Source organism: Austrofundulus limnaeus, unplaced genomic scaffold, assembly GCF_001266775.1.
Source record: "Austrofundulus limnaeus strain Quisiro unplaced genomic scaffold, Austrofundulus_limnaeus-1.0 Scaffold749, whole genome shotgun sequence".
NCBI lineage: Eukaryota > Metazoa > Chordata > Actinopteri > Cyprinodontiformes > Rivulidae > Austrofundulus > Austrofundulus limnaeus.
The window spans coordinates 142,024-149,693 of record NW_013953151.1 but is presented as its reverse complement, the minus strand read 5'-3'; the positions used below and the strand labels follow the sequence as shown (position 1 = coordinate 149,693).

Here is a 7,670-nt window from a genome sequence, read left to right as displayed (position 1 = left end):
AGGTCATCAGTGAAGGCCGTTTCCCTGCTTCTTTCCAGACATTATGAAAATATCTCCTCTGCTCCTTTTTGCTGGGCTGTAAAATAAACCACTGTGAAACATTTATCATGATTAATTAACACTCTGTTTAAATAATCAGTCTGAACTTGTGTCAGATAAATGTAAGATTTTCTTAAGAAAACTCAAAATTATATTACTGATGTTTCAGTAAAATAAAAACAGTGATTTATAAAAACAATGAAAAACATGGTGATGATTTTCTGTGATTCATTACTCTCTTTCAGGCACGATAAAAGAATAGAAGTGATTCTATATTCTTTGTGACATGTCATTATTATGATTAACAGATGCGTAAACATTCTTAGTTAAACAATAAATGAATCATTTAATGACCCATCATGCCCTAAAATAAGAGTTCAGCGGTTCCTGCCAGTTTGTGTGCTCTCAGGCCTGTGCGAGACCTGCTTTGAGGCAGTAACTCCTGTTTCTTCACTCGAGGTGACCCCTACAAATATATACAACTGGTTGATGTTTGAAGTCAACTTATGTCAAATGGCAGCTTACACAGCTAGACATTAGCAAATACAAAAATACTATAATTAAATCTGATTACATTTGAAGTCAAATTGAGCCATCACAGATAATCACCAATAATCAACACAAGTTTGCTCTAATTAGATCAGTTTCCCATAAATTGAGATAAATTTTGATATTAGAGTAGCTGAGAGTCATTTACATTACATGCGCCACTCTGATCACGGCATCTTGCTATGCTGCATTCAGATTCTCATAATGTTGCTTTCAAAGTTTGACTAAAAAGGCAGTCATTTCTTAACACAAGAGAATATTAGTCTAAAACTCAATGAAGGAAAAGTGATATTAAATCCCTCACAGAATGCTAGGCCTTTTTATTTCCTAATCTGAACCAGTCTGACTGTTTCTGTTTCACACAAACAAAAATGAAAGCAAATTGCTTCCTTATGTGTCTTTGAGTTGCTGTCAGAATTTTTGACATTTCTCTAAGAGGAGATTCATATAGAAAAGAAGAAAAATAAATAGTTAAAGTGGGGGTACTATGCAAAATGAACTTTTAGAGCCGTATATCATGTTATGATGTCATTCCCTCATCAAACATATACCCAGATTGTTGCTTTGACTTCATGTGTGTTTAAAGGAGACCAATTATGGGTCCTAGAAATTTTTATAGTATGTCTGTGGGCTATCCAGACCATGTTCATTCAATTTAATGCACAAAATAATTCTCAGATAATAAAATTTCCCATTTTCTAGTTCTGTCTGCTCTGACTTCTGTTCAGAAGAGCTGTTTATGTTAATGAGCTCTGTTGGTAACGCCCTCCAAAAATCTGTTGACGTTAACTCCGCCCTCCAAAGCCAGCGTTTACGTTAGCATGGCTAATAATAGCAGAATCTCCGTTGTACAACCATATGAGACCCAGAGGCAGAGTCGTGGTCCCAGCTTCTTTTTTTTTCTCCCCCTACAATGCTCTGCCCTCACTCTGCATGCTGTTACCAGAGCAGGGAGCAGCAGCGGTCAAAATACGTCAGAAGTTCAAACAAATAGGCTTTAACAAAGCTTTAATAAGCTAAACAATAGAGAGAAAACGTGAGAAAACGTGTTCATAATGAATGAAAATAAAAAATTAAAATTTGTCCGTGCCGGTCTCAAACCCTGGTCTCCCACTCTCTGGTCCAACACTCTACCCATTGCCCTATTGGAGGCTTGTTGTTAGATGAGCTGCACATTAAACAACAACTGTGACGGCTTTTTATACTGAGGAGGTGGAGCCTCACCCGGGGGTTGCTAGGTAAGGGGCTGAACGCAGGTTCTGGTGGGTTGTCGTATGGCTTGTGACATCACAAAATGACGGAAGTATAAAACTTGTCGTTAATATACATTAAAAATACATTTACTTACAGTAAATATGCCCCTGGGTGCATTTTTTTGGTCCTAGGACTGTTTTTTTAAGAAACACATACCCAAAATTTAGTAAAAAAAAGTGAATTTTGCATAATAGGTCCCCTTTAAGAAATCCTCAAATTTCCTTTGGTAGCCATGTGGAGCTGCCTAAACACTTGCTGGTACAAAGCACTGTTTTTACATACGTAGCTCCTCCCTGGAGCTCAGTCTCTACAGTGAAGCTCTCGCCCCACACAGCACCCCGAACAGTAACTTAGTACCTTTTTTTGCTAGATTTAGCCAGTTTTCAGACTCCTCTAACAATTTTTCCCCAAAAAGTGACAAGCAATAAATCTAGCGACTTTGACGGTGTTCTTGGAGACTTTAGTGACAGCACTTTCATCATCGAGCAGCGAGTGGTGCCATGAGCCCCTCGTTTAGATGATGCAATGTAAAATTTGTTTTTGATATAAAAAGCACTTTCATAACAACAGAAGTTAACATAGTTACTTGACTGTTGTATAGAATCGAACTATGTGTCTAGAAAATACATAATAACACCCTCTCCATACACACACATGCACAAACTCTTTGAAAAAGAAACCCAAAGGTACTCGTAGTAGCAACACAGTTGCACAGGGTGCAGCACATTGACTGACTTTCTATTTTGGTTCAGTTATACTTCATACTTTGTGCCCACCCAGGCTCGAGCGTTTGAAGACTAGCCGTCATGTAGGGGTATTTTCTTGTTTTGTTTTTTGGCACAGCAATCGTGCATGACTGTGGTTTTGATAGCATTCACGAGCAAGACGGCATGAGGATGTTCGAGCCACACTGGGAGAATGTGTTTGTGTGTGTTTAGGTGTCAGTGCATGCAGGTCGGTGTTTACAGAACACAACAAAAGAAAGGTGAAAAAAAATACAGGAAAGGGAAGAAGAGAAGAGAACAAGAAAAGCACAACAAGGCCCCCGTCTTCAGTAAAAGCTGACTAGTTGACAGGTCTGCTGAGACCAACGGAAACCAACACACAGAAAAACAAAGAGGGAGGCAGAAAAACCGTGGAGTGAAAAACAAAAGTTCCTTTTATTAAGATGAAAAATACATTCAAAACCTTTTACGTACTCTGTAGCATTACTTTACTTTAGGTTCAAAAAGCACTCCCTCCCACATAATTCTGTTATTTTTTTCTGTGTGCTGTGGAAGCACCGGGAGCTTCAGAAAATCCGCAGACATGACGTGAATGAGAAGTGCAGAAAGTGAAACAAAAGAGTCTGATAAAAAAATAAATAAAAATGAGAGTGATTTAAAGGCCTTGAATTTCTTGATAGATCTCTAAAGGCATTTCTGGCCAAAATCACATACTTGCCCTGTGTGCTATAATGGTAATGATTAAAAACTAGTACAAAAACTAAAATAAAATAAAGGTTTTGGGAAATCATTCCCTGAGGAATGTTGGCAAGAGGCACTTGTCCTGGAAATTGTCAGCAACGACAGAACTGTGTAGATAAAAAAGGAAGCCAGGGAGACTTGAGCTGGTTAGAAAGTAGAAGATGGAGTGTTAAAGAGGGTGAGAAGGAAGAAATGGGTGAATACCAGCTATTGTCAGAGCTGTAGCAACAAATGACAGAGAGGTGTGTGAATTTGTGGGGTCAGTGGGTTTATTTTATTTTATTTTATTTTATTTTTTGCTCTTTTGAGGTGCTTCCAATTCTGCTTTGGCAACCCAGTGACTGCAGGCATGAATTATTAGCTAGTCTGGAAGCAAGCCTAAAACAACCTGGCACAGCATTTCAAAGCAGTGCACGGACACTTGGAGAGCCAAGTCGGTAGTGCAAGACATGAAATCTTCACGGTGATCACGCATCTCAAGAAGACGTAGGAAGTTACTTCGAGGGACATTGCAGTTTCAATGCTGACTGGATGAACCAATACCAATTTAGCTGTGCATCCATAGGAGTGGCTAAAGGGATAGTCTGGGTGTTTTTGTAGTGGCATTTCTGTAAATGTATGTAACCAGTAGTTACTTCCTTATTAGCCATGCCAGTCAAAGAGCCTGGAGTATGGAAAAAGGCAGAGGTCTGTATTTAAGCTAGGCTAACAGCAAGTCAAACCTAGGCTTATTTTATTTAATCTTTCCAGTTTATTACACAACTATTGCTCAAAAACAACCTACCAGTTTGGTTTGTTGTTGTATTCCTAACTAAACAACGTCTGTGTTGCTACGCTCGGCACAAATACCTTCAAATATTAACAGACATTAGGTTGAGAAAGCAGAAACAATGACGTATAAAACTGTGGGTGTTTAATTTTGGAAACTGCAGTGTTCTCTAGCACTGTTTCATTTGTGTGAGAGAGTTGTTTCAGCTGTGTTTCCATTGACCATGAAAATGCGCAAATTAGAATTTCGAAAATAAATTAGCTCAATGGAAATGTCAATTTCGAAAAAACTTCCTATTTTCGGCAAAAGGTTTTTGCGCTTGGATGAGGTGTTTTTTTTCTTTTTTTGTTTTTTTTTCTTTTGTTTGTTTCTGCTCTCGGAGGATTAAGACGCTTTTTCCTTCTCTCCTGCCCTTCCTTATCTTCCCTGCTTTGCTGCTTGGAACCTTCTCTACATTTTTCATCCGAAACTAGAAATTATGGATATTTTTAGTTTTATGGATTTGGTTAGCTGGTCTCTTAATAAAACTTTTGGAACAAAGTTTTTTCTTCTTCCATGGGAGGACATGTCAAAGGAGGGACCTCTGTTCTTCTCTGTTCTGGATATACAGTATATCTGGACTCCGATCACCGGATTCTACAGATTGGGTTGGTGGTCTCCTGGTGTTCTACAAAACAGTGTCGGTGGCTTTTCATTTTCTGGCTGACCAATTTGATGGATGGCTATATACTATCAGTAATCGGACATTTGCCTTGAGCGAGCTGGACTCGGTCTGCAAGCGGTTCTATTGAGGGTCGCGGGCCGGCTGTGGTCCCTGGACTTTGCTGGCCAGATGGAATTGATCTTGGAGAAGCTGATGGATTGGCTCGGTGGAATTGCCCACACTTTTTGCCTGATTGGATTCGCCACCTTGAGATGTACCAGCAGAATACTAAAGCAGATGGAAAATTGTTATCGTCTGCCTGACTCTTCTGATCCCAAAACAACTGATTACAGAATCTGGCTCTCCCCGACAACGGCCTTGAGCTGTTGACTAAATTCTTCCTGGCTGGATTACGTCGACAAGGCTCTGCCCCAAACCTCCCCCCTCCTCTCTCACCCGTCTAATCTGGTTTCCTGAGCACGCTAAAGGCTGCACAGAATGAACAGTACCATCAATATTCTGGACCATGGCTGCGCTGGTTTTGGGGACTGGATCCTTCGAGGCCCCCTAAACTCACTTACTGGTTAATAACTTGCTCTATGCAGAGGTTTTTCATAAACACCATAGTGTGTCACAGTGTTGATATAATATGATGTTTTTGCTTTTTTCCTCATCCTCCTTTTTGTGGTTTTTAGTTTTTCTGTTGTTCTGTTGTTAAGGTAGCGCAACTGTGTTGCTGCATGACCGGTCTTAACTGTGCCCCCTTCCCTGAATGTACAGCAACTTGTGAATTTATTTCTGTGAAAGGCGCTATATAAATAAAACTTTACTTACTTACTTACTTTTTCGGCGGTATCGAAATTGGTGTGTTTCGCAAAACTGCAATGGAAACACTTTTTTGCATCACGGGAGTCACGTGATCAACAACCGGCTGTTTCTATTGGCTAAAAAGATGACGACGAAGAAGACAACAGGAAGTAGACATAGTAGTGAAATCAAAGAAGTTGTAAAAGAAAGTAACAAACTCACCGACTACAATTTCCCAAAAATGCTGCATTCGTAGCCGCTCCCAAGTATAAGGGGTTTGTCACTCGAAAGCCTCGATAAGATGCTGACGTCTCCTCTGATGGCTGATGATGAGCGCTAGTGTCGTGGTAGCAAAATGCTATGTGTTTACATCCATGGCTGCCATGTTTATAATGACTTAACGCGAGAACAAACATATTCACGCGTGACTTTAATAGCATTTTTTACTTAATGGAAACACCGCAATTGCGAAACTATGTTTTCCGACATTAACATAATATTGACCAAGTTTTGCGCACATTTGCATTGGAAGCACAGCTATTGAAAAACACTTCACCTGTCACAGACAACAGAAGACCTTTATTTTTATAGTAGACATTTTGGTTTAATTTTTTTCCTGGAATAAAAATCCACTTATATTGCAAACGTTCTGTTTTCTATGAAACATTGCAGATGAAAGACAGAAAACAAATTTGTTGTGTCATCAAGTGGTGTAGCAAAATGCTACTTTCTAAAAACTAGCAAAGTCCTCCTGGAAGTAATTCTCTTAGCACATGCACAAAGGAGTTGACTGTATGGTTCACATTTCTGGGACAGATCAGGCATTGACATACTCGTTAGCATCCTAAAATCTGCTAATATCCACTCATTTCATTACAGCCTTTGATTTCAGGTGTGTGACACAATCTTTGGTGTGATAGCTGAGTCATTCCCAAACACATACATCAAGCACAAACAGACTGTGACCATATTTTTATAATAAATTAGTAATATAAATTTAAAAGCTGTCCCAATATGTTATCAAACCATTTAATGACACATTTGACCTAATCATTAAAAACATAGAAGAAATAAGAAACACGAAGCATATAAAATACATATAGTATGTAGTGGTTACATAGATGTAGGATGGTACTAATTTTCAGTTTTCAAAAATTATTTTCTTCAACAGTTTTTTTCCTGAAGTGGTAAATGTTTAGAAACATTTGATAATCAAAACAGCATATTTGTTTACATTCATATTTCTTTATCCTTATGTTTACTGAGCCTATCACCAGCTGAAAAGTTGTAAGGAAAGAAAGATGTTGATTAAATTCTACATTTTAGTCCATCATCTGACATGGAACTAACAGGAACTAACAGAAACATGATTGAGTCCTGTTTAGGTGGACGTAAATGTTGGGGGAAAAAGAGAAATTAAGTGGTGACGTCAAAATTGACACATTACATCATTAAGCCACACATTAAGTTGATTTGGTAACCCTAGATCAAAGACAATCTTTGTTTAAAGGGATCCCTGATTAGTTGTAACATCAGACTTTATATGATAAACATATACTTTAACTGTAAAATAGACTTTATTTAATAAACATATATTTTAAGTGTAAAATAAAGACTGTAAAAATACTGTAGGATGTTCAGTTTTTATAATTTTTAAACTAAAAGTTTAAAAATATATTACACGGACGGGACTAATTTATTTACACGCAAAGCATTCTGGGTAAATGATGACATCAACTAGGTCATCAGTGCGAGGCTGCTAGTTAGCTGTATCCACCCTGAAGGTTAATCTTGGACAATATCTGATGATCGACTCTTTTAAATGAAACCAGAGGGCGTTGACAGAGAGGAGAAGGTAGAAATGACTCAGCCTGTAACTGAAAATACAGATGGAGGACAACAGAGCTGCTTCATGGAAGAAGAACCTCAGCTTAGCCTGTTAACCTTTGCGCTAGTGCCAACACTATATTAAATTTATATGTATTAGCTCGGCGCTAGCGCAACAAACAAGCTAAACTGAGGTCCTCTATCAATATTTTCAGTTACAGGCTGAGTCATTTCTACCTTCTCCTCTCTGTCAACGCCCTCTGGTTTCATTTAAAAGAGTCGATCATCAGATATTGTCCAAGATTAACCTTCAGGG

The 7,670-nt window shown here is 38.6% G+C and overlaps 1 protein-coding gene across 1 annotated transcript in view; it reads left to right on the top strand.

Annotated features, from left to right (window-relative positions):
- The window catches only part of LOC106532311 (TRAF2 and NCK-interacting protein kinase), a gene marked incomplete at its 3' end in the record, with an annotated part of 119,761 nt that overhangs the window by 23,962 nt on the left and 88,129 nt on the right, over positions 1–7,670 (top strand).